The sequence below is a fragment of the Hemiscyllium ocellatum genome, chromosome 14 (assembly GCF_020745735.1).
Source record: "Hemiscyllium ocellatum isolate sHemOce1 chromosome 14, sHemOce1.pat.X.cur, whole genome shotgun sequence".
Classification (NCBI taxonomy): domain Eukaryota; kingdom Metazoa; phylum Chordata; class Chondrichthyes; order Orectolobiformes; family Hemiscylliidae; genus Hemiscyllium; species Hemiscyllium ocellatum.
Genome location: NC_083414.1, coordinates 77917961 through 77945952, shown reverse-complemented (window position 1 = coordinate 77945952; position 27992 = coordinate 77917961).

Below are 27992 nucleotides of genomic sequence, written 5' to 3'. Positions count from 1 at the left end.
GGAGGTATCAGTGTGCATATCAGTCTATTGGTGCGTAAAAACTGAGAACTTGCAAAAGTTTGGGCAATACCATGATGACCTTTGAAAAGGTAAGGTGCTTTTCTGTGATTAAACAGAAGAACGAATGTCTGTGGGTAAGCAGTTTGCAGGTGCCCAAATTGACAGAATGGATCAAACCCGTTCCGTTAGCAGGCCCAAGCAGCATTTTTATCCAGACAACAGTTCAAATGCTGCCAATCAACTTAAAACGGCATTTGGAGATTAAGGATCCATTTTAGTGTTAACAATATGAAACCAATCATATAATACGAATTTCTTGTGCCAAGGAGATATGTATAACAGAGAGGCAAATGCACAGGGGGGGGGGGGGGGGGGGGGGGGAGTCAACTGCTAGCTGAAAAAATGATGACAGGGAATTGTCATTTGTGAAAGAAATATTGGAGTCTCACAAAAAATCTCCATGCTCTGCCGAAAAAGCTCTATCCATCAATGAAGGTGCAAAACATGCTGCACAAATATTCTTGAAACCAGAAAACAACGGAGAAGGCATTTCAGACAGAGAAAGACAAGGGAATAAACTACAGAAATATCAAGAGAGTCCATTCTGGATGAACTTTGAAAAACTAAGTTTAATTTTGTTCTTACTGATAATGGATTTATGAGTGGAATCCGCATTAGTGAAACCACTTATCAGGAAAATCTTGTTTTATTCCAGAATAAGTAGTTAGTTACAGAGAAATTGTTCAGTTTGTTAGTGATTTGTTCACTGTTAAAGTTAGAATCATAGAATACCTAGAGTAGGGAAACAGTCCCTTCAGACAAACAAGGACCACACTGACCCTCCAAAGAGTAAACCACTCAGATGCATTCTGCACTCTGTTAACTCTATTTACCCCTGACTAATGCACCTTACTTACACATCCGTGAATACTATGGGCAATTTAGCATGCCCAATTCAAGTAACCTGCACATCTTTGGATTGTGAGAGGAAACTGGAGCACATGTTTGAAGCCCACGCAGACACGAATAGAATGTGATAACTCCACATAGAGACTGAAATCGAACCTGGGTCTTTAGCGTTGTGAGGTAGCAGAGCTCGCCCCTGAGCCACGATGTTACTCCTAGACAGGCAGATAGTAATTGTTAATTACAGAATGCGTGAAAGGATTCCATTTCATTGAACCACTCCTTTATAACAAACTGGGTGTCAAAAAGGAGGTGAGTTACATCACTTGAAACAGTCCCTCACCATATTATAAGGCGTGGAGATCTTCGCTGGGTGCATTGCTGTTAATTATCAGACGGATTTTGACCTCCACTTCATAATATTATAGAGAGTTCAAAGTGGGTCAAGTGAATGATATATTGGTACATGGGGCTTAGCAGGAAAAAATGTGTCTGTTTTTGAATAGATTGGTGGTTTGAATGTAAAAACAGTGCATTAATCCAATGGAGAGATTGCAAAGCTGTGGAACAGAGGAATCAGGCACTTGGATCACAAAAACAAAAACACTTTGCGTGCACATCATAGAGAGGCAATATAAATTTTCAAACCTTTTGAAAGAGAATACATTCAGGCTTCGGGAAGATTTGCTACAGCTTTGCAGGGTACGGTGAGACTACTTCAGGAGAGCTAATGGCACAATGACATGAAAAGCAGTTCAGAGAAGATTCACCCAACTGATTCCTGTGAGGAACATTTATCTCTGGAGGAAACATTGTCAGATTGACCTTGGATCAGTTGGAGTTTAGGCAAATGACACATTATCCCGTTTAAACCCCTAATATTCTGAGTAGTCTATTCAAGTTGAATGCTGAAACAATATTTCAATTTGTGTGAGAGATTTCCAGAAATGGATGGACTCCTGGAAACTGGAGAATATCCCAGTGAAGGAGTTGGTGATTGTTTTAACCATCTCAAAGGGTTCTGCGTCTGTGGGAACTTCCTTCCCAGAGAATGATGGAAGGTAAGACATTGAATATTCTTAAGACACAGTCAGACAGTTTATCAGCTATGAATTATGAATTAAAGTTTTAGGGCATAGCAGGAATGTGTGTTTCAGGCCACAATCAGTTCATCCATGATCTTATCGCATGGCAGACTTCTTCAAGTTGTCCAATCACTTACTCCTGATGTTAGTTTTTTACCTTGCTATAGATACTGACCAATAATGAAAACATTCTTAACTGCACAAATGCTCTCCCTTTCAGAATGATGAGCACAAATTGCAAACGTGATTTTTAATCAGCGCTGCGAAAGCAATCGTGGAAGTTTCATAGAGTTACAGAAAGATCAGATGCTGAGGTCAAAGTAAAAGCCTAATTAAAACTGCGTTAGAAATCAGATCGGTTAGAATGGATGCCTTTAATGGAGCAGATTCCTGGTAGTTGTTCTTGTGAGGTGAATTCCGTTAGCAAGACCGGCATTTTTTGCCTGTGTCTAATTTCCATTCAGAATGTGGTGGTGAACCCCAATGATCCTCGTGGTGCAGGGACACTAACTGATATGTTTCAAAGAGAGTCACAGGACTCTGAACAACTGACAGTGAAGGGACAATGATATTGCTTCAAACCAGGATGCTGTGTAACCTTGGAGATTGTATTCTTCGCCACACAATGCTCACAGCGATGGAAATAGTGGGACAGTCTCTTGCTGTTCTTATTTTGGGGAATTTACAGAGTGATGTAGTTAAGGTCTTTTATGAGGGAGCCTGAAATAGCATTTTGAACACAGAGCTGAACTCTCCTTTTACGTATGCTCTGCCAACTCTGCAAGTTTTTTTTTATAAAACTTGTGAATAATTTAGGATGTACCAGGATTTGGCACCTTAAACTGGAATTTTCCGTGACACTGAAGTATGTCCTTTGTGACATTCCCAGCGATCATCAGAGCTGAAAAAAAATCTGCAGAATTTACGGATTCACTCATTGTTTGTTTGAAAGAGTGAGTGTGATGAGGATAAAGATTCAGTTAAATTGTACGTAATGGACGCACTGCCGGTGTTCAACATCATATTCTCACGTTTTCCTTAAATTGGAAGCAAATTTATAGAACAAACGCTCATTGTTGCACATACCGTAAAAAAAATGTTGAAAAACTGTTGAGACGCCACACTAGGCGAGAAAGTACATGTTGCCTGCACTTGATGGAGATACAGACATTCAGAATAGCTGCACAATCTGAAAAAGAATCAAATGATAGAAAAAACATATCGCAAGTCTTTTCTTAGACCATGACCCCGACCATGGCACATCAGGACATTGTATCAACCGTTATAACTGATCTAATTTCTCTTGGTGATCTCTTCCTCCATCCCCGCGAACACTGCCCTCCCAGACACCAGCCAATGGCACCAAGCTGATCGCCCTCTGATAGCACAGTTCATTTCCATCTTCTCCAGATATCCAGAAACAGTTTGGCCCAGGCAGACACATTGGTTCAGTCTGCACCTGCTACGAACAACTCATCTCTTCCTACTTTTACTTAGTAATCCCTCCTGGTCCATCCCTGCACACGTACATCGGTGATTCTTCTTACACTTTACACCAATTTTAGAATTTCTATTTTGCAGGTTCCATTCACCTCCTCTTTCCCATGGACATACCATCCCATTGCACATCCACCAACACCCCTCCCCATTCCCCCCCCCCCCTTCACATTAGGATGGTCTCAGGACTCTCCACTTCTTCCTGGAACAAAGGACTGAACTGCACCCAAACACCCCCACCATCCTTCAACTGGCTGAGCCCGTCCTCACTCTCAACAACCTTTCTTTTTAACATCCTCATGATCACTCTAACTCTGCCTTTCCTACACATCTTTGCTCTCTTCTGGTGTATCTTGTGCCTCAGTTCCTGACTACTGTTTGAAGGCCTGTACAAGATTCCAATTATGTTTTTTTCACCTTTTCTATACCTCAATTCTACCCACACAGATCCCCCATTATCTGACCCTACTTAATTTCTTACTATTGATTTAGTTTTATTTCTTACAAATAAGGCAACCCCACCTCTTCCGCCCACCTGCCTATCTTTTCAATAAGATGAATATCCTTGAATATTCAGCTCCCAATCCTGATACCCTTGAAGCCATGTCTCCGTGATGCCCGCCACATCATACCTGCCAATTCTGACCTGCCCCACAAGCTCATTTACTCTATTCCTTCCACTGCATACATAGAGATATACGCCTCCAGTCCTGTATTATCCGTTCCTCTTCACGTTGTCATTCGTTTGTCCTGTGTGCTTGAAGTTTGAATGCTAACAGTCTCCACACACCCTGTCATATTTTTATCTGTGTTGGCGATTTTAATAACTTCTCCTGAATTCAGCACTCTTGCCTCCTCCTTTAATTCGGGTTTTCTAATTCCGCCATTAACTGACCTTTCCCACCCTCACACTATTTAGTTTAAAGCCCCGTCTACAGCCCTGGATGTGTGATCCCCTAGAACTCTGGTCCAAGCACGGTTTGGATGAATGCCACACTATTGGATGCCATTCAGCCCGTTTACTCTGCTTTGCTATTCAACTGAATTGTAGTTATTCTGTGCCTTTCAATGGCAGGGTCCTTACCCAGCATCCCTAGTGGGTCACAAAGTGCCCAGTGTCTTTGTGTACACAACCCTGCTTGGGGGGCATCCAGTGCCAGGCGATGAGTTCTGAGGAGTCTCAGGAGTGGCTCGAGAAAAGGCTGCATGCAGTAATGGATGGACTGAGGGTCTGAGAGGGATAACTTGGGAACCAGTGACAGTACATTCACACAAGCGGCCAGGCAAGTCACCAGACCGCCCAGGGCAGCCTCAACACCACGGTCGCTTTTCCAAAAATCAGTTGCATTTGCTGCATTTCTTCATCGACCTGAAGCAGAAATACTGCCGATGGCATAAACACGGAGATAGACAGTGGCGAGGCAAAAGGTGTTAATGCTCCTAATGCAAACATGGAGAGATTGTACAAACGCCACACAGATAGGCTCCAGAGATTGGAATTGGACCCGAGTCACTGGCAGTGTGAGGCAGCAGAGCTGTGTCACCATGCAACCCAATGATGGCTAACAGGATTAGTGTAGTTACATGTTGCCTTCTGCAGTCAATTCCCTGGAATACTGTCCCTCAGTCTCTGTAACATTGGGAAGCCTTTCTATAGCAGCAGAGGATAATTTAAAATAAACAATAAGGTGGAGAATATGGATGTATAACTTAGATCCCCATATGAAAGGAGACTGCAAGAGATTAGTTAAGATCTATAAAAGGAAGAGATGCAAGAGTGAACATTGGATAACTTGAAAACAAGTTCAGCTACAGAGAAACGGAGAACAAATAATTGGAGGATGAACTGAATAGGTGCTTTGCATCAGTCCTTACAATGGTTGACAACTAGCAGCATTCCAGAACCTCAAGACAGTCAAGGGCGAGAGCTGAGTGCAGTGGTAGGTGCTGATGAGAATGTGCTGTGGAAGCTGCAATGTTAGAAGATGGATAAATCACACAGACTGGAAGGATAACAACCCAAAGTTCTGAAGGAAATAGAGGAGAAGACTGTGGGGGCAGTGGTGGTGGATTTTCAGAAATAAATGTCCTCAGGGAGCGTCACGGAGAACTGGAAAATCCGAATGCAAAATCTCTGTGCCATGTAGGAAGGGAGGCAAAAGACAAAAAATCATAAGGCAGTGAGCCTGACATCGGTAATTAATCGGCTTTTCGAGCCCACTACTAACAATGAGGCCGCAGAGTAGAGTCATAGAGATGTACAGCACGGAAACAGACCCTTCGTTCCATCTCGTCCATGCTGAACCAGATATTCCAATCTCATATCTTCCCATTTGCCAGCACCTGGTCCATATCCCTCTAAACCCTTTTTTAATCATATGCCCATCCAGATGCATTTTAAATGTTGCAATTGTACCAGCCTCATTAGCCATGGTTGATTTATCTCTTCAATTAGATTTTTATGTATTTGAAGAAAGTATGTGTGTTATAAATGATGCATCTTTTCAAATTCTAGCTATTGCCTATCTCCTGGCAAAGCTTTTAGTGATTTACCCAAGCCACCAACTTGCCAACTCAGCCAACTTGCCACTCATACCCTTTTAGTTTCCTTTGTTCAAATTCCAATCTCTAGTTTCAGAATGAACTACGCAACGGTCAGATCTCACAGGGTCCATTGTAGTAACGTTATTAATTAGACTTTCTCATTGCACAGGACTAAATCTAAAGTATCCCAATCTCTAATTGATTATGCTATGTCAAATTTCAACTGAGGAGTTGTAGGTGGCATTAATTGCACATTTGTCATTGAACATTCACGCTTTTGAACTTATGATGGAGGGAAGGATATTGATGAAGCAGCTGGAGATGGCTTGGCCTGGGATATTTCGCTGAAGAACTGGGACCTTGTAATGCAGTACTTGGAGGCGCATCGTAAAACAGGGTTGAGTCAGCATGATTTGTCAAGGAGAGAACTTGCTGACAAGTCTGCCAGAATTCTTTCAGATGGTCATGTGCAAATTTGACAAAGGAAGAATGTGATTTGAAAGGCTAATTGGGACTCTGTGAAATATGAATTTGCCTTAAATTGAATTTTGTTCATCTATTGGTTACAAATTGCATGAGCAGAGATATAAAAACAGTTAAAAATAAAACAAAACAAATTCAGCACTAGCTAAATACAATAACGATGCCGGGTCGGGGATGTGTTATTTCTGCATCATGTGGTATCTGGAGACACTCACTGTTTCGCTCAGCAATCCTAACCTGCGGTGTGACCAGTTCACTAAAGGTGCTATCTACTACCTCCTCAGCATTGCCGTTGCTCCACAGTGAGTCAATCATTAGCTCCAGAGCCGTCATGCGGTCAAACAACAGCTGCAGCTGGACACACTTCTTGCAGGTGTAAGAGTCAGGAACGTCAAACACGTTCCTAAGCTCCTCCAACAAGCAATAGTCACATGCCACAGGTCTGACATCCCCTGCCATTGTAAGCTTAACTTATATGAACTAACTAAAACCAAACAATACACTTAAATAAATAAAAAACATGGATAAGAAATAAAAGCCTTACCTTACAGGACCTTTTTCTTCCGGTTAGTGGAGGGGGGGGGGGCGTTAGGGAGATATATGTGTAGTATCTCGGTATAGCCACTGCCCAGATATAAATTAAGCCCTAACCTTCCCGGCAGCCCTCGCTTCATTCCTCCTCCTCTACCAGCCGCTCTGGAAAAATGGAGTTCGTTGTCAAGCAGGTTTGATGGAGGTGATAGATATCAGATCCTGTCATCACTGGACTGATTCAGAGGACTCCTCTTTCCCAGTTAATGAACTCACACTTAAGTATTTATTGTCAAGTCTGTCCATTTTATGGAAATAAAAGTCTTGCCGGAGTTGTACTGAAATGATATTGCGATTTTGGTGCGACAAGACTATCCCATGTTCCAATGAGGTTAGTAATAGGATGGTAGTGCAACTAAATACATGGGCAAAGAGCTGGTAGATGAGGCAACATTTCCGATATGTGTATCATAGGGATTCCCGAGTCCCTCAAGCAAATCTCTATAATATTAACATAGTAGTTATATATACTCACCCAAGCTCCAAGTTCATCTGTCTTGCCTGTCATACTCCTCACATTATAATCAGCGTACTTCAGACTGCCAGGCCCATTATGTTCAGTAACCTCTGCCTGTTTGTTGTTGGTCTTAGCTGTACTGGGATTAGTAGCCAACCCCGCCTCAGTCCTGTACTTGTGGACGTACTGCTCTGGTTCCCACTTTGCCCCCTCCCACCAACGGTCACACTAGTTTAAACATTCCTGAGTGACAGCAGCAAACCTGCCTGCCACGAGATCGCTAACAGTTCAGGTCCATCCCGTCCTTCTTGCGTACATCCTACCGACCTGCAAATCCCAATGATCCACGTATCGGAGATTGCTGCCAATTAAGGTCCTTCTTGTGTATATCCTATCGACTCAGGATCTGATGGCATTGGGCTGAAGTGTGTTTATGTCAACGCAATGTTTTTTATTGGTAAGGCAGATGAGCTTACAGCCTGATTCAATGCATGAGACCATGATGTTGCAGCCATTACAGGCGGTTAGTTTGGAGAGGGACAGGACTGGCGTTCAACGTTCCTGCGTTTTGTTGTGTTAGACGAGATAGAGAGGAAGGTGAAAGAAGTGGAGCAGCCGTATTACTAATCAGGGATAATGTTGCATTTGCACTCAGAGAGGTCACACTGGAGGGGACATCCTCTGAGGCAATATGAGTACTGCACAAAAATAAGATTGATGCAATTACTGTTGTTCGGATTATACTATAGTCCTTTCAACAGCCACCGAGACTTCGAGAACAAATGTGTGGGCCAGTTATGGAAAGGTGTAATAAAAACAGAGTTGTCATAGTGAGTGACTTCAACATCCCCAATATTGACTCGGACTCCGTGAGAGCAATAGCTTAGATGGGGCAGAATTTGTTTGGTGCATCTAAGCGGTATGTGGATAGTCCACTACAGGCAGGGCCATACTGGACCTCATATTGGCTAATGAGCCTGGACAGGTGACTGACATTTCAGGGGGACAACATTGTGGAATCATTTTGGAAACTCCTTCAGTTTTAAGATAGCTAAGAACATGGATACGTCATGACCTTTTGAGAAGCTATGGAATTGGAGTAAGGCAAGTTACGTCAGTATCAGACAGGAGCTAGGGAGTGTTAATTGGGAGGACAAGCTATCAGGCAAATCCACATTTTGTGTGTGGCAACTGTTTATTAAATCCTGATTGCAATATCATCTGGCGAACGTCCTCCCGACTGTTCGAATTTCAATCTATTTTATTTGAACAGATATTTCGAAGTCGCTGTATACCAGAGAACAGCAAGAGATAATGGATGATTGTGCCATGTGTCCTTCACTGAACCAGCTTATCTCTACAGGCACCTAACGTTATTATTGTGGGTCAGACAACCTCAGAATTAATAGAGCACAGACGGAAGCCATTCAGTCCTTCGTACTCCCACGAGCTCTCCAACTATGCTATATGAAAGCAGAGAGAGTTATTGGAGATAGACAGAGAGAGAGAATGAAATAGAAAGAAAGAATGTGAAGGGAGATAAACAGAGAGGAGAGAAAACGGAGTGACAGACTGAGTGAGAAATGAAGGGGTATGAAACGGAGGTGAAATTAGATAGAGGAGAAATAGACAGAAGATGGACGTTTTATTTAAAAATTCCCCTGAACCGCAAGCTCTTTGGGCGAGATTTCCTGTGAGCACCATGCTGATACTGGTTGTGATCCCAGATTATTTATCTCCTAAAATATCACAGGGTTGAGTGGCTGACATCTACACAGAATCCAATAGACCAATTGACTGGCTCCAGAGAGAAGATGGATTTATTTCAATAGACTGTGCCAACAGGAGCAGGAACTGATAACCTCCTGAGTCACTGTGCGAGAGACTGGGCCAGAGAATCTCAGTGACGGGGATCACTGTCAGAGGGGATATCAGCACCTCCGCTGTGGGTCAAGAAATGACTGAAAAATCTTGCACACCACTTCCATGGTTTAGTAATCCACATTTCACTTCATATAGCTCGATATCATGAGTGTATTTTAACAATCTGATCTCTTTGTACATTTCATATTTTGGTTTGTCCAGAAAATCGTTTTGTGCCTGTATTTTGTGTTGAATAAACACATTTCATTTCTGGGGAAGAAAGGACCTGTTCTGATGGGACAGCCTTCATCGGATCCATGCTGGGACCAGAGTCCTAATGAATCGCATAACTAGGGCTGTGGACAGGGATGTAAATGGAATAGGAGTGGGGGTGGGGGTGGGGGATCGGGAATTAGTTATAGGGGTAATTAGAAACCTGAATTAAAAGAGGAGGCAAGAGTGCAGAATTCACGATAGATTAATAAAATCTCCATCACAGACATAAATCGGACAGAGTATCTAGAAATCATTAACAAACAAACTTCAAGCACACTGGAAAACGAATGCCAATGAGAGGAGGGATGGTTACTACAGGACTGACAGTGGTATATCTGAAAGTACGCAGTATAAGGAATAGGGTAATTGAATTCGTGACCCAGATCGAAATTGGCAGGTATGACGTGATTGGCATCAAGGAGACATGGCTGCAAGGGGACCAGGTTTGTGAGCTAAATGTTCAAGGATATGCACCCTATACAAAAGATATGCAGGTGGGCTGACGAGTTGGGGTTGCCTTAGTAGGAAGAAATGAAATTAAATCAATAGCAATAAATAACATAGGATCAGATGGCATAGAATCTGCATGGGTAAAATTGAGGAAGGACAATGTTAAAGCAACCACAGTTGGAGTCTTATACAGGCCTCCAAACAGTACTGAGGAGCTGGGCCATCAGATACATCAGAAGAGAGAAAAGATGTATAGGAAATGCAAGGTTACAGTGATCATGGGGGATTTCAATATGCAGGGGACTGCGAAATTCCGTTTGGTAGTGAATTGTAAGAAAAGCAATTCATGGGATGTCTACAAGATTTTTTTTCCGTAGCTGGTGGTGCAGTCCATGAGGGAACAAAAATACTGGTTTTAGTACTTTGCAAAGAGGCATACTAGATAAGGGAGCTTAAATTGAAGGAAGCCGTCGGAAGCAGCGATCATAACATGGTTGAATTTTTTCTGCAATTTGAGTGGCAAAAGATAGAATTAGAGACAACAGTACTTCTGCTGAACAAAGGCAACTGTAGAGGCATAAGGGAGAAGCTGGTTAGAATTGGCTGGGAGAATAGCCTGGCAGAAAAGACAGTAGAACAGCAATGACAGGAGGATCTAAGAATAATTTAGGAGACACAGCAGAGATTCATTGCAAGGAGAAAGAGGCATGGTACAGGGAGGATGAGGCAACCATGGCTGATGAGGGAAGTCAGGGATAGCATCAAAGCAAAAAAAAAGAGAAGTATATAATATGGTGAAGGACAGTGTGAAACGAAAGTATTGGGAAGCTTACAAAGACCAACAGAGGGCAACAAAAATGTATAAGGATGGAGAAAATTAAATAAGGGGGTAAGCTATCCACTTAGATATATAAAGTGCAAAAGAGAGGCAAATGTAGATAATGGAAATGATGCCAGAGAGGTAGTGGCGGGGAACAAAGGAATGGCTGAGGAACTTTGTGTCAGTCTTCACAATGGAAGACACGATTAATTTCCCAAAACTTCAACGGAGTGAAGGGAATAACGGAGTGTGGTGGTCATCACCAAAGAGAATGGGTTAAAAAAAACTGAATGGCCAGAATGCAGATACATCATCTGGACCAGTTGGACTACACCCAAGCCTTGTAAGGGAGGTAGCTGAAGATGTAGTGCAAGTGTTAGTTGTGAACTTTCAGGAAGGACTAGAATCAGGAAAGGGCAAAGTGGACTGGAAAATCGCTAAAGTGACACCCCATTTAACAAGGCAGAAGACAGAAAATTACAGACTGATTAACCTATCCTCAGTTGTGGTTAAGATCCTGAAATCCATCATGAAGAATGCGATTTCTGAATACTTGGATGTAAATGGTAAAATAGGGAGAGTTAGCATGGTTTCATCAAGGGGCGGTCATGCCTGACAAACCCAATAGAATGCTTTGAGGAAGTAATGAGCAGATTAGGAGAACCAATGGATATTATCTATCTGCATCTCAAGACGTCCTTTGACAAATTGCTGCACTGGAGTTTATTGAGAAAGGGGGCCCATGGTGTCAGAAGTAACGTGCTAGCATCGATTGAAGCTAGCAGAAAGTAAGGGTAAAATGTGCCTTCTCACGATGGCAGTCAGTGACAAGCATTGTTCCACAAGATTCACTGCTGGGAGCACCAAATTTCACATTATCCAGTTAACGATCTAGATGAAAGAACTGAGTGCCCTTTGGCTTATTTTTATTACTAGAATCACTAGGGTGTTGAAACAGGCCTTTTGGCAAAATAAGCCCACACCACCCCTCCGAAGACTAACCCAAGCAGACCAAGCAGATCCATTTTCTGCTGACTACTAACGTAATGTTGGGCAATTTAGCATACCTATTTCACCTAATCTGCGCATGTTTACACTGTAGGAGGAAACCAGAACACCCGCAGGGAACCCATGCAGATATGGGGAGAATGTGCAAATTCCAAACTGGCATTCACCCGAAGTGGGAATCGCGCATGGGTCCCTGGCACTGTACTAACCACTAAGCCACTGTGCCACCCACAGCCTGATGTTCAGACAATACAAAGATATGAAGAGGGTCAGATAGCATTGAAGAGGTGGTGAGCTTGCTGAAAGGTGCTCCACCGATTCTCCTCAGCTTCCAAAACCTATGTACTTGAACCCCACCCTTCCTACCAATACAAGGATAGACCGCCATAGTCCTTAACTTCCATCCCACCAACCTCCAGATACAAGTCATCATCCTCCACTATTTCTGCCAACTCCAATCATACCCTATCACCAGAGATATATTTCCCTCCCCACCCCTATCAGCATTCTGCAGAGACCTTTCCCTCCACGACTCCCTCATTAGGCCAACGCCCCCACTCCCAAACCAAGACATCATCCACTCCCAGCCCATTCCATTGCCATCCCAAGGCTACATATTCCCCCTCACCTCCAGCCAAGGCCCCAAAGGATCCTTCCACACCTGTAGACATTGTACTGTGTCCATTGTTCGCTGTCTCCTGTACATTGAGGAGACAGAATGTCAAGTTTTGGAACGTTTCAGGGAACATTTCTGGAACACACACACACACACACACACACACACACACACACACACACACACACACACACACACACACACACACACACACACACACACACACACACACACACAATGACCTATGGCCGAAAACTTCAACTTCACACTGCCCCTTTGAACTGTCCAATCTGTCCATCTTCCCTGACCTTCACGATCACAACCGACCATCGTCTAACTATCGCCATCCACGCTACCATCCCCCCCAGCCTTAACCTTTCTTTTATATCTTTCATCCCCCTTCCGCCTACCCTCGTCAATCCTGACGAAGGAATTATGCCTGAAATGTCGCACCTCCTGCTCCTCGGATGTTGCCTGACCGGCTGTGCTTTTCTAGCACCACACTTTTGGACTGTGATCTCTTGTATCTGCAGTCCTCACCTTCGCCTGCAGAAGGATGTAGGCAGTTTGGGAGATTGGGTAAAGAACTGGTCGATAGAGTACAGTGTGCAAAAGTGTGTGGTCGTGCTCTTTGCTAGAAAGACAAGAGGCATGGACAATTTACAACATTAAGAGTAAAATCAGAAGTCTGGGAGTTCGAGTCCAGGAGTCTCTCAAGGTAGACTGCAGGTTGTCAGTAGTAAGGAAGGCAAATACAATGATGTAATTCAATTCAGAAGGTTTTGGATATAAAAGCAGTGATATACGTCTGAGGCTGCATAAGGCTTTGGTCAGACTACATTTGGAGTATTGTGTGCAGTTTTGGGCCCTGTATCTCAGGAAGGATGCACTGACACTGGAGGATGCTCAGAGAAGATTCATAGGAATGAAAAGCTTAACGTATGTGGAACATTTGAGGACTCTGGGTCAATATTTGATGGAGCTTAGAATGATCTGGGGCATCTAATTGAAACTTACCAAATACTGAATGACGTGGATAGAGAGGATCTTGAAAAGATGTTTCGATTGAAACGAGAGACTAGGACTCGAACTTCCAGCATAAAGGGAAGACCTTTTAGAACAGAGGTAAGGAGAAACCTCTTCCACCAGACAGTCGGGGATCTATGGAATTCATGGCCACAGAAGCTGTTGAGACCAGGTCATTATGTATATTTAAGACTGAGATCGATAGGTTCTTGATTGTCAAGGGGATCAAGAGTTATGTGGAGAAAGCGGGAGAGTGATGGTGAGAAGCTTAACAGCTATGATCAAATGGCGGAGCATACTCAATGGCTGAAAGGCCAAATTTCTGCTCCCATGTCTTCTGGTCTTATGGTTGATGTTGGCTGTCCTCATCCCTCACTATAGATGCGTTATGATTCTGACCTTATGATGTATAAAGAGGCACGTTCCGATACTGATGACTGGCAATATTATTATCTCTCCCTCCAGTCGCAGCAGCCATTTCCTCCGATTCTCTCTGATTTCTGTCTCCTCCCCAAAGTCATAATCACTTAGTAGTTGAAGTCCAATAAATGATACTTCATCATGGTTCTTTGACATCAATAACATCAACAGCATGACCCTCACTTGCCTCTTCTGATCCTCGAATAACAATCTGAATTGTATTTGTCACGTACAATTCTCTGTTCACATATCCACGCAGTTTGCCTATTGTAATCCACGTTGTCTTAAGCACATTTTCCCATCAGATTATGAAGTAAAAAAGGTCACTCATCAATATAATCACTGATCAATAATTTTAGGCTGTGAGTTTCCATTTATAAATGGAGAAACTGGTTTATGTTCCAACAATCCTCTGTCATTATTCCCATACCCAAGGCAGATTGAATGATTACACACAAACAATTTGCCATCTCCAACATCCCTTCCCTCAGTCACTCCCACATATCCCATGTGAATGTGTAACTTTAAAACGTTATTTTTGAATTTTAATAAAATTAATATTGAATTGAAAGGGGTTAGTTGGAGATATTTGTTCACTGACTGATTATTGTCAATCTCTGTGGATTCTAATAATCCCAGTGGAGGTTTCCATCGATAAACGATAAATGGGCTCTGTCAATGTATTATCCCATAGTGTGAGAGGGAGCATCACCGACAGCACTAACAGGGATCAGCAGCTCCAGAGGGAAGAGGAGGAGAGATCAGAATCTGTGAACATTAGACTCAAACGTTCCAACAATGGATCAGAATCTGAGAACATTAGAATTGAATATTCCAACAATGGACAGGAGTTTATCCTTGGGTCTTTATCTTCTTTCTCAGCTTTGGATACTATTAACATGGTGGATCCAGAGTATCCTTTGGATTGTTCAAGGTGGTTACTATGCCATCCTCGCGATGGTTTGTGTCCCCAGTAAGTCATTCTCTTTGACTGTTAAACTGCGTTGAACTGGATTTTCGCTCATGATATGTAAATTTTAGAAAATGGAAATCAATGTCTTCGATTCCAATCAAAAATTCCTATCCTTATAAAAGATATAAAGCCAATTACTATTTACAAATTACTCACTGATATGCGAGAAAGAACCAGACTGTTCTCAAACTCCATAATCCTTTCTGTCCTGCACAAATTTACATTTCCATATCCTGGCTACCCACCAATCCCGTTCAATATCACTATTATGATAACCCATTCTCCTCCTCAACCTCAGTGTAATGCCTGAATGAGCCATCGTTTGTGCTTTTGTTAAATCCGGTACAGCTGTTTCTTCAAGTCTCCTCAAACCACGTGTCCATTACAAAATAATTGCACTTGAGATGTTTAACTTGTTCTTTGCACAGAACCTGTCAGATGTGAGACAGTGCTCAAGTTATTGACTCTTAACCTATTGCCCTCGAATAATAATCCATTGATATCTCATGAAGGAAATTGATATAATTAAAATGAAACCATTATCATTAGTGAGAAAAAAAGCCCATCTGCTTGTCTCATGTCCTTTTGAGAAGGCAATGGATCATCCTTGCCTGGTCAGGTCTCTGTGTGACTGGAAACCCACAGCAATGTAGTTTACTCTTAACTGTCCTGTAGAAAGCTGAACCAGCCACTCAGGTTCAGATCAGTATAACATGCTGGCCTGACCATGGCTGCACACATCCTGTGAGAGAAGAACAAAGGAAAGATAGCTCCTTCCGACATATTCTGACAGCTTTCCATTCAGGTAGGTGACCATTTCTTGCTTTAGGTGTATACTATCTCTTTGAAATTCTTCACAAGAGTGATGTTCAACTCCATGTTTGGTGTTGGTTTTATTGATGTTGATGTACAAACGTAAGGAACTTGTAAATTTCACGTCAGGCTCAGGACATAGAGAAGGATTGGCTTTTTCACACCACAGGAAAGAAATAGAGACGGCAAATTGAGGGAATGGAATTATTGTGATAATCTCTGATAGTGTTGTTCAGGCAATATTTAGGGTATTGTGGGCAGATTTTCTCTCCTTTATAAGGAATGATCTCCTTGTCACAGAGAGTGTGAAAGAGTATCAACAGACTAATCACTGGGATCATGGTACCATGAGGAGTGGGTGAAGATTAATCTGTAGCGCTGTGAGAGAATAAGAGGTAATTGCATTGAAACTTGAGAGGAATGGACAATTACTCATTATGTTCTAAACAGACACTAAGAACGTGATAAATTCCATTGTTTGGTTTTTTGCTCGGATTAAAATTCTCGATCGTTTAAGTGCCTCTGAGAACGTTTCCCCTACTTCAGCCTCACTCTCCATGTCGATTGACAGCGACAGGTTCAGGCTTTACATACAGCATCCCCATATCAATATAGTGCATTCACTGTGCGTGGTTCTGCAATGAAGGTCATTTATCCACAATTCCGACAGCAGGTGCAATACCTTCACTCTAAAGCAGTTAACTATTCTCAACAATTATTGTCCTCGATGGTGAACATGGGTCTGTCTTCTCGGAGGTGGAAGATGCCTCCTTGAGACTTCGCACAAAATATTTGGCTTCTCTTCTCACTACCAGGAAACCACGTTAAAATAGTGCACGTTCCACGTGCAATGGGGCTATGAGGAATATCATGGAGCCGTTTCTGAGTGCAGTCTCTGCTCCATTACTTTGTCACTTTGGAGCATCAATTACATCCTCCTATTCCTGCATAAGCTCTTGAGGGGATAAATGTTCTCACCCTGGTCGCAAAGAACATGTTCAAAGGTTTGATTGGACTTTGCACGTTCCTGTTTAGCAGTTAGATTCACTGACCAGACTGTTTTTTTTTCCCCTGTGGAACAGTCAGAAGGGTTAAGTGGTTTGTCCCTCTTCTTGTTCATTCGTTTTAATGGCCTGAATGACTCCCACATACCCATGTGCAACCACCTTGAGATGCTGAATGAGCTCCTCTTTTAACTATGGAAATGTGCAGTGTGGCCGTGCTGTTACATGAATGTTACTGACACTATACCAGCACAAGCCTGAATGTTGTCCGGGTCTTGCTGCATATGGACACAGATTGGTTCAGGAGCTGACAGTGGACAAAATGCTCTGAAAATTGTCTGATCTTCAGTGACCATCACAACTTCTGATCTTATGGTGGAGGAAAGGATTGATGCAGCAGCTGGAGCTGTTTGTGCTAAGGAAGCTCCCCTTAGGATCTCCCGAAGTGATGTCCTGGGACTGAAATGATTGATGTCCACAAACCAAACATATCTTCCGTTGTGCTATGGATGACCCCAACCAGAGGAGATATTGTGGCTGATGCCCACTAAATTTAATTTAGTTAGCGTTCCTTGATACCATCCTGAGCCAACTCCGGCCTTGATGTCAGGGTCTGTCGCTCTTAGCTGGGCTCCTGTGTTCACCTCTTTTGAACATATCAATTATTGTGTCTGTGTGGGGAGTGTTTTCTTCTCACAGAGGGTAGTGAATGTCAGGAACTATTTGAACTCGAGAGTCCAGGGAGCTAGATCACTGAAAGTATTTACAGAGGAGATAGATTGGTTTTTGCCCACTATCGTTGAGTTGAGGGGTGTGAAGAATTGGGAATTGAATGGAGTTGATGCCGACAGTGGATCAGCCATGATGGTATACAATGGCACAGCAGGATTGACTGGCCGAATTACCTCATCCTGTTCCTTATGTTCTCATATCCTGTAACTGGAAAGTTAATGGTTGTAATTTTCCTGAATGTTGCAGTCAGAGAGAGCAAAGTATTTTGTGTGTCATCCCTGAGCGATGTCTGTGGGCTCTATTCACAGTGAATCTGGGTCGACTACATGACCAACAAATGAAACACAAGTTGCAGAGAGGAGGCTCTCTGTAAAGAGACCAGAGGCGTCTTTCGAACCCAGAGTAGATTTCCAAATAACATTTACTAACCCACACCAAGCTATGTGTATCAGTCTGGAGGGACTGAATGATATCCTATGTAACTGTGGACAAGGTATTTGGAGCAAGTGGCCTCCATCTGCTCCTGTGCGGGGCTGAGTAGAACATTGGAACATTTTAGTGAGGAACAGGAGTGGGTTATTAGCCACTTTGCCACCGCTGTACCAGGCACTAAGTTCGTGGCTGATCTGGTTGTGGTCTTTGCAGCACTTTTCTGTATGCACCATTTTCATTCACCAATTCTCTGATCAATGCAAACACCTAATCATCATAAACTTCTGGGAAAGGGAATTCCCACTTGTACAGCTCTTTCAGAATTTCTCATTCGTGTTCCAACCAATATTACAGGGTCACTGATTCCTTTTGCAGTCACACTCCTCCACTGGTTACAACAAATTTCAAAGTTTAGTGATAAAGCCAATAATATTAGTGTCAGGCTGGTTCATCTTCTCGAAAAATGTCACAGACACACAAACGTGCAGCTGCATGCACACATGAACACACACATTTTAAGACAAAACAAAACAGAAAAAATGAAAACTTTCCAGAGTTTCATAATGGCTGAACTCTTAACAAATGGAAAGATGACAGTGTCCCAAATGTTATTCTGTCCTCTGAAGTTCTTCTGCTCACACAAGATATTTCCCCGGAACAGTAGGACTTGGTTCAATTCGCTTTGCGTAAGATAGTGGAAAGATGGTAAAGAAACTTTCATCAGGAAACCTCCACGATTGGTAAAGATGATGCATGATTTTTTTTCTCTTGTCAGGTGGAGCAAAATGAGAGAGAGAGAGAGAAAGGGGGCCACTAGGCTACTGCTTCTGAGGCAGGTAACATTTTTCTCCCACCCTGTGTTAAAATATGCAATAATGCCAACTGAACACCAAAAAGGACCATGTGTGATTTCCTTGAACATTCTCTGGAATGGATGATAAGGTGCTATATGCAAATGCATCATTATTGGCGTTGTACATTGTGACTTTCCTTAGCAACAACAACAAAAAAACAAAATCCCAGCTGTATAATTTGATGGCATGCTTACATGTGTCCGCATAATTTTAAGAAATCGGTTGATGTCTTCATTACACCTGTGTTAAAATCAATTTTATGACAGAGTGTGAAGCCCTTCGTTGTGGTTCTGTTCGTCGAGCTGGAAATTTTTGTTGCAGACGTTTCGTCCCCTGCTTAGGTGACATCTTCAGTGCTTGGGAGCCTCCTGTGACGCGCTTCTGTGATGTTTCCTTCGGCATTTATAGTGATTTTGCAATTCCCATTTAAGGACTGCACAAAACACTACATAGGACAAGCTGGAAAACAGCATCCATGAACACCAACTAGCCACGAAACGACACGACCAGCTATCCTTAGTAGCCACACACGCAGATATCAAGCAACATGGGTTCAACTGGGACAACACTACTATTATAGCACAAGCCAAACAGAGAACAGCCAGGGAATTCCTAGAGGCATAGCACTCATCCACAGATTCAATCAATAAGCACATTGACCTGGACCCAATATACCAGCGGACAGCTGGAACTGACAACCAGAAGCGGCAGATACAAGTCACTATAAATACAGGAGGAAAGATCACAGAAGAGCTTCACATGAGGCTCCCAAGCACTGAAGATGTCACCTAGACAGGGGACGAAACCTCTGCAACACAAATTCCCAGCTCGGCGAACACAATCACAATGAGCACCCGAGCTACAAATCTTCTCACAAACTTTGAAGCCCTTCTGCTAATTTAAACCAGACACACAGAAAAAAAATCACCTCGCCTCATAGCCTCTAGAAGTGTGAGAGACAAGGAACGACCAAATCCCACTATTTATAGAAAACAATAACAGTTTGTTCTTTAAATCCAAGAAAAAAAGAGAACGTCGATTTTCCTGTGAATCTTTCTCTGTCGATTTTCCTGGGTCTTTTCTGTGGTCTTCTGCTGCACAGATTTCATAGTAACAGGTACCTTTCAGAGAGCGATTCTGCAGGCAGTCTGCATTTGTTGTTGTTCTTTGCTGGTCTGGCTAACTGTTCAAAATGCCCGCTTTTCTGCCACAAAACATCAAATTGTCTCATTGGCTTTATAGCATTAAAATTCAAATTCAATAATACTCAGCTCAGTTATTTGTTACTGCCAAATGTAACTTTTTAAAAACTTTTCTGCACACTCTGTGCTTGTTAAGTCCTTGCCAGCTTTCACTCTCTTTAAAAGGTACAGTACACGCCTCTGCATTCATGACAATCAATACATTCTTTTTTAAAATGTATTCCGTAGTTTTAAATACCCTAACATGAGAAAATATGTAGCCAGCTATTTTTTTCTCAAAATCGTGTATGGTTCAAAAGCATTTCACATCCAATACCTAAACTGATAATTCTTCACATCAGAAGACCTCCCAGGACCATGCGTACAGGGAGGAGGAGAGGCATGTTTCGGGCACATTCCTGACGAAGGGCTTATCCCCGAAACATTGGCTTTCCTGCTCCTCTGATGCTGCCTGACCTGCTGTGCATTTCCAGTGCGATACTTTTTGACTCTGATCTCCAGCATCCGCAGTCTCGCTGTCCAAATGCAGTAAAACAATGCTACGAATCAACCCGATACCCTTTCCCAGAAACAACATCATTTCAGACCACTTGCTACATCTGCAGACTAACGTCATGGATAGGAGCAGCAGTTGGCTATTCGGCTGCACCATTCAGAATGCTCATGGCTGATCCGAGTGTGTCTGACCATCCGACTTCAGTCTGTTCCCAATAAACATTGACTCTCCTGTCCTGCAAAGATCAGTCGAGCTCAGCCTTAAATATCTTCAATAATCGCAGCTGTACTGCTCTCTGAGGAAAAGGGCACCACAGATAGCACAACACTAAAGGGAAAGGAACGTCCTTATTTCATTGCAGGACCCATTATTTTAAAACTGAGTTAACCTAACATCAAATTGTCACCTCTTTTGAAACATAAGGACAGAATAATTAGGAATCGATATAGACTATACCGTCCTCTAAACCTGTCCAACATTACCACTGACTGTTTCCAATCAAGTATGTATTAAACTCATTCTCCGCTCCTGTCCCAGTAAGAGAATATCAGGTAGCATAACCATCACGAGACTTAAAAAAAGAAGCAGAATTAGGCCATTCGGCCCATCGAGTCTGAATGCCATTTAATAAAGGCTGAGAGGTTGCTCAACATCATTCTCCTGACTTCTTTCTGTACCCCGTGGTGCCTTTATTCATCAAAAAACTTATCTATCTCTAGTGTCTGTGTTTCTTTGTGTCTGTCTGCGTAAGCATCTGTTTTTTCATGTGTTTGTGTGTCTGTGTATTTGTGTGTATACATTTGTTCTTCCGTGTATTAGCCTCTGCGTTTTATCTGTTTAAGTCTGTTTTTGTGTGACAGTGTATGTCTCTGTATGCCTCTACATGTGTGCGGGTCCATCTCAGTGCATGTGCTGTGAGTGTTTGTACATTGGGGTATTTGCACAGGTCTCTAAGTATTTCTATGTCTGCATCTTTCTGCAATGAGATATTTGTTGCTTGGGAAGGAAAGAAGTAGCAGAACAGACAGAGCGGTTAAAGTGAGTATTGCCCTCCACAGAACATTGTTTCTTACTCAGTTGGTTGAACGTGGATATTACAGAATCTACATGCGATTGACTCGGTCCCCTCTGGCTCATGCTAGAGTCCTCCCAACATGGCGGGGAGAGGGGGGGAAAGGGAACGGATAAAGGACACTCCACCACCCGGTTTGGCCTTTACTGTCTAGTTCCAGGCTGTTTATCTTGGAATGGGAGAAAGGGAATAGGGAAATGAGCTGTTCGTACTGTTGTAGGTGGTGGTGGGGGAGAGGGTTGCTGAATGGTAAGGTGTCTGGAGGGAGTCAGTCCACAGTGCAGAATCCATAAGGTGTTATTGGTGTGAAGGTATTTCATAGGCGACAGGCAAAATGATGGAAGGAAGGAGCTGAATTCAACAGTGAGAGTGGTTGTACATGACCTTTATTTGGAGATAGAGCATAAGCCTTGTTCGCTGGTAGGTGCTGTAAACGATATAAAGTGAGTGTGAGGGAGCAGAGAGAATACGATGATACTAATCCTGGCAGAACGAGGATACAGAATGTCCTGCATTGCTGGAATTTTCTTCAGATCATCTCAACGTCGGGGTGAGCCTCAATGAACGCCTTCTCTAAGTCTGTCACTAATAATGCCACCGACCCCGTCCCTCAGATCCCACAGAATCGGTTTCGCAGGATCTTAGCAATGAGAAACAAGCTTTGGTGTGTACTTCCGTGCAAAATTGTCGTGCAAATTTTGTATATCTTATGCTGTGGAAAATTGGTATTGTTGGTGCTGCAGTAATATTGAATTATCTCAAGTTATATCTAAACTGCATAAACTAAGTGACTGCTAATGCTGTGAGAAATGAATTCCAGAGGTGTGTATCAGGTATCTTGAAGAGTATGTTTTGATCCAAACTAGAGGCAAGGTTAGTTTGGATTTGGTGATATGTGCTCAGAAGGATTAATTAATAACCTTGTTCTGAGGAAACGTGACATTAATATGTTGTATTTTACACTGCATCTGCATATAATATCGAATGTTGAACATGATGGTCAAACATAATGGAAGCCTGGAGGCTGGAGGGTCAGGTTCGCTTCAGTGAATTGGGAAAGTACAATATGACATTCAGTGGGAGACAAGCAATGGTTGTCAGAGTCATAGTGTCCTAAAGTACAGAGGCAGACCTTTTGTTCCAAACCCGTCCATTCCGACCAAAATATGCATTCACCCTAACCCCATTTCCCTGCCATTGCCCCGTTTCCATCAAATCCTTTCCTATCCGTGTATTTGTCCAAATTCCTTTTAAATGTTGTTAATGTAACCCCCTCAACCACTGGCTGCTCATTCCATATGTGTACCAGCCTCTGAGTAAAAAAAGTTGTCTCCCAGGTTCCCTTTTGTTCTTTCCCCTCTGACCTTAAACAGATGTCCTTTTGTCTATGATTCACAACACTGGGAAAAAGATTGAGTGCATTCGCCCTATCAATGTCTCTCATGATCTTATATACATCTGTATTATATCGTCTCAGTCTTGTACACTCTAAAGAAAAATTATCTAGCGTGTCCAAACTCTCCCTATAACTCAACTATTGAGTACTGGTGATATCCTCGTGAATTTCTTCTGCACTCTTTCCAATTTCATCACATCCTTCCGGGAGAAAATTTAACAAAACCGAACACAGTACTCCAAGCGCAGCCTCACCAACATCCTGTATAACTGCAACGTAACTCCCCAACTTTGATTTTCAATTCACTGACTAATGAAGGCCAGTGTGTCATAAACCTTCTTCACTGTCGTCTACTTGTGACTCTACTTTGAGAGAATCATGCACCTGAATTCCAAGGACCCTCTGTTCCACTGCACTCCTTAAGGCCCAACCATTCACCATGAAACTCCTATCTAGATTTGATTTTCCAAAATGCAAGACCTCACATTAACCTATATTAAACTCCATTTGCCATTTCTCGACCCAGTACTCCAACTGATCAAAGTCCTGCTACAATTTCTGATGACCTTCCTCACTGTCCACGAAACCCCCTATTTTAGTGTTATCAGCAAAATTACTAATCATGTCTTGTATATTCTCAACAAAATCATTGATAGAGATAACAGCAATGGTCCCAGCACAGACCCCTGAGGCACTCCACTTGCCACAGGCCTCCAGTCCGACAAGCATCCTTCCACAATTACACTCTGATAATTCCATCAAGCCAATTGTGTGTTCAGTTTTCCAGCTCCCTCAGGATTCCATGTGATTGAGAATTTCAGAGCTTCCTCCTCGAAAGGGCAGTGTGGAACTGCTGGGCCCAAGGGCCTTTTTCATAATGTTAGCATGCTCAGAGCACAAAATCTGCATAAATCTAGAATCTGTATTTCAAAGAAAACAAAATAAAGCAAGCTTAAATGTGAAATTGTGTAATCGGGAGAGGAGAATATATTGTTGGAAACAGGGAAATGGCCGAGATATCTACCAGTTACTTTGCATCTGTCTTCATGGAGGAAGAGCCCGAAAATCACCCAGAATTACCAAATGATCATATGGAACTTGTGACAGGAAAGACATAAAGTCAATTTATGTCAGTGACAAGGTAGTACGTGAACCTGTAGCTGGATTGCGCATTTCTAGGTCTGACAAACTAAATGTACTTTCCATCAAAATATTAGCAATATATCAGCAAGAGAAGTATTACCTGTGCTGTCAATGACTGTGTTTCATTTTCCTGCTCTTTGTGCAGAGGCCGGAAGCCATTATAGATAAAAGGAAGGAAGTAAACGTGTTCCAAGAACTGTAGGTAAATGGAATGGATCTGAACATCTGCACCGAAAGAAGAGACAGTGTGGAGAACTGCAGACTAATTAACTTGACATCTGTAAGAAAACCGTTTGAATCTACTACATACCACGTGTTGTTAGAAATTAACAGCAAAATTTGAGAGAATCAGCATGTGTGTCTGACAGAGAAATCATACTTGGCAAACTTCGGAATTATTTGAAATTGTTTCTTACAGCATAGATAATGGGGAACCAGTAGAATTGACATCTTTGGATTTTCAGAAGGCTTTCTATAAGAACTCACACAGTGAGTTCGTAAAAAAATTAATGTGAAAGGCATTTTGAGGAATATATGTAAGTGGAAAGTTAAAATTATGTTCGCCTTCATTTAAGGGAATTAGAATGTAGATGGAAGGACATGTTGAAGCTGTTTCACAGCGTGGTGTTGAGACTAGATTTGGAGTATTGTGTACAGTGTTGGTGACTCAATCTGAGAAACAATATAATGACCGCAGAGGAAGTGCAATGGACATTCTCCAGCTTAATCCTTTAGACAGCGAGATTGAGAGGTGACCGCAGTGAAACTTAGAAAATTCACTGAACATATGACAAGTTGGAAATAAACAAACTGTTTCTCTGACTGTCTAATTTACGTTTAAGGCCAATAATGGCAGGATAAGGGACAGGCCATTTACAATAGAAAGAAGAAGCAAATCCATCACTTGAAGAGGACTGACTAACACAGAGGCTTGGAAACTTGTTGGCAGGGTAAGATTACGGAGAATCTTCAGGTATTCTGCAGGTGCATCAAGCGGCACAGTGGTTCAGTGGTTAGCACTGTTGCCTCAGAGCACCAGCGTCCCAGGGTCAGTTCGCACCTTGGACGACTGTCTGTGTGGAGTTTGCCCGTTCTCCCTGTGTCTGCGTGGGTTTCCTCCAGGTGCTCCGGTTTCCTCCCACAGTCCAAAGATGTGAAGGTCAGGTGAATTGGCCATGCTAAATTGCCCATAGTGTTAGGTGTATTCGTCAGGGGAAAATGGGTCTGGAATGGCTACTCTTTGTGGACTGGTTGGGCCGAAGGGCCTGTTTTCACACTGTAGGGAATCTAATCTTATAAAAAGGCAACAATTCGCACTCATCAATGACTTTCCAAATTGCATCCAAATCAACTTAGTGTTAGCATACAGAGCATGGTGTTAGAAGGCTGTTTGCATGACTGCAGATTGATGTCCAAAGGTGCACCACAGGGATCAGTGCTATGGCCTTGTTACTTGTAATTCGGAGACGCCAATGTTGGGCTGGGGTGGACAAAGTTAAAAGTCAGATAACACTAACAGGTTTATTTGGAGGCAGCAGCTTTCGAAGTTCATAATCACCTGATGAAGAAGCAGCGCATCGAAAGCTAGTGCCTCTGAATAAAACTGTTGGACTACAACCTGGTGTGATTTTGTAACCTTAAAAACGTTTAGCCAGGTGGTTGGAAATGAGGGGGAAGTTCTGCATTTACAGAAAGATGTAAATGGAGCGGTCAGATGGGCAGATCAATGACAGATGGATCGTAACCCCAATAAATGTGATGATTAAGGGTAGCACTAAATGAATGGCAACGTACTAGGAAGCTCAGCGGGTGCTTCTCCACACATCGCTGAATGGGGTATGGACAGGGTAACACACAAGTTGATAAAGCATAGCAACTGCAAACATTGCCTGTTTTCATCGAGGCATAGATTATAAGAGCTATGTAGAGCGTTAGTTAATCCAAGATGGAATAATTTACGTAGTTCTGGGATCCACATTACAGGAAGATTGTGATTGGACTGGTGGAGTAGAGAGGAGATTCACAAAGATGTTCCCTGAGATGGATCATATCAGCTATGGAGAGAAGCTGGAGAAGCTCGGGTTGCTTATTTTGGATCAGAGAAGACTGAGGGGGAGGTGATTAAGGAGGATAAGATTACGAGGGGCATGGAGAGCGTGGATAGACAGTAGTTGTTGCTTTTCGTCAAAGGGTCAAGAACAGGAGAGCGCACTTTTTAAGTGGAGTGTTTGAGGTTTAGTGAGAATTTGAGGATTCTTTTAACCCAGCTGGTGTTGGGATTTGGGATGCACTTCCTGAGAGGGGAGTTGTCACGGGTAAACTCACAACCATTAAAAAAATGATACAAGTTTGCGCACTTGACATGCCATAACATTCTCGGTTATGGGTCATGTGTCAGAAAGTGGGACTAATGCTGACCGTGCTGAATTTTTGACGGTACAGAGTCTATGCTCTTGTGATTGTATGGCTGTGGAATGTCAGTCGTTCAGCACCTTAAGCCGGAATTGATGAATTTCTGAAGAGTATATTATCAAGGGTTATAAAAGTGACTTTATAATTGGTTCTAAAAACATGTACGTGGCAAAATTAAGGGTAAAATGGTGCAGTTTCCTAACAGTATGAAACCAGAGTATTGAGGACAGGGCAATGGCAGAAGTATGGACCAAATATTTCAGTTATGTCTTCACAGAAGAAATCAAATAAAAAAAATCTTCCTAGCAATACTAGCAAACTTTAATCTGGTGAGAAAGAAAGGAAATAGAATGGAATTGGCAACTAAACAGATTTAGAGGAAGCATTGGAACCGAAAGTAATGGGCAGAAATAAAGTCAATAGAGTTTTATGAAAAGGGAATCATATTTGAGAAACTGACTGAGCAAAATTATGTTAAAGCAATCAATACAATCTGACTGGATTTTTAGGAAAATCGGTGATAAAGCTCAAAGCCTACCGTGCAAATTCAAATCTTATGGGACTGGGGTTAATATGTGGACATCATTTAGAATGGGAGAGCTGACATGACACAGCAAATAGGAGTAAAACAATGTGTTTTCGAGTGGAAAGCTTGGGGGTAGAGCAGGATTCGGGATTGGGTCCCAGCTATTACCAATAAACGCCAAACCTTTGGTTGTGGGAATCAAATGCAATATTCCCAATTCTGCTGATGGCGCTAAATGTCGATGTCGGATTGTGAGTCGTTGAGCAGAATGTAAAAAAAAGCTACAAGATGATTGAGACAAGTGGAGTGAATAGGCAAATACGTGGCAAATGGAGAGCAATGGGGGTAGATGAGACGCCATGCCCTTTGGTGGGAAAACAAGATGGCAACCTACCATTTGAAAAGGGATTGATTGAAAAAAATATTGATTTATAAAGGAACTTATGCTGCATTTTTGTTTCGTACTGCGCAGCCCTCCGAGGTCTATGCTTGGCAGTGCGTTCTGAAGCAAGCAGTCAATACTGGGAATGGCTTTGCCACGCTGACCAGTGTACATAGAGCCACCAAGTGGAGAGCTGTAACATTGAAAAGGGTTTGGATCTCCCTGTACACCATTCACTGAAAGCACTACTGCAGGAACAGAAAGTAGTTAGGAAGATAAATGGTGTGTTGAAATTCATTCCAGGGGGATTTGAATCCAGGAGTAAGGGTGTCTTACTACAGCTGTACAGGGCTTTGGTGAGACCCCATCTTGAACATTGTGCAGTATTGTGGGCAGTTTTGGTCTCCTTACCTAATAAAGGATAAACCTGACATTGAGGGAGAGTAGCGAAGGATGACCTGACTGATCTCTGGGATGACAGGCTTGTTGTGGGAGCAGAGTTTGGGGCGACTG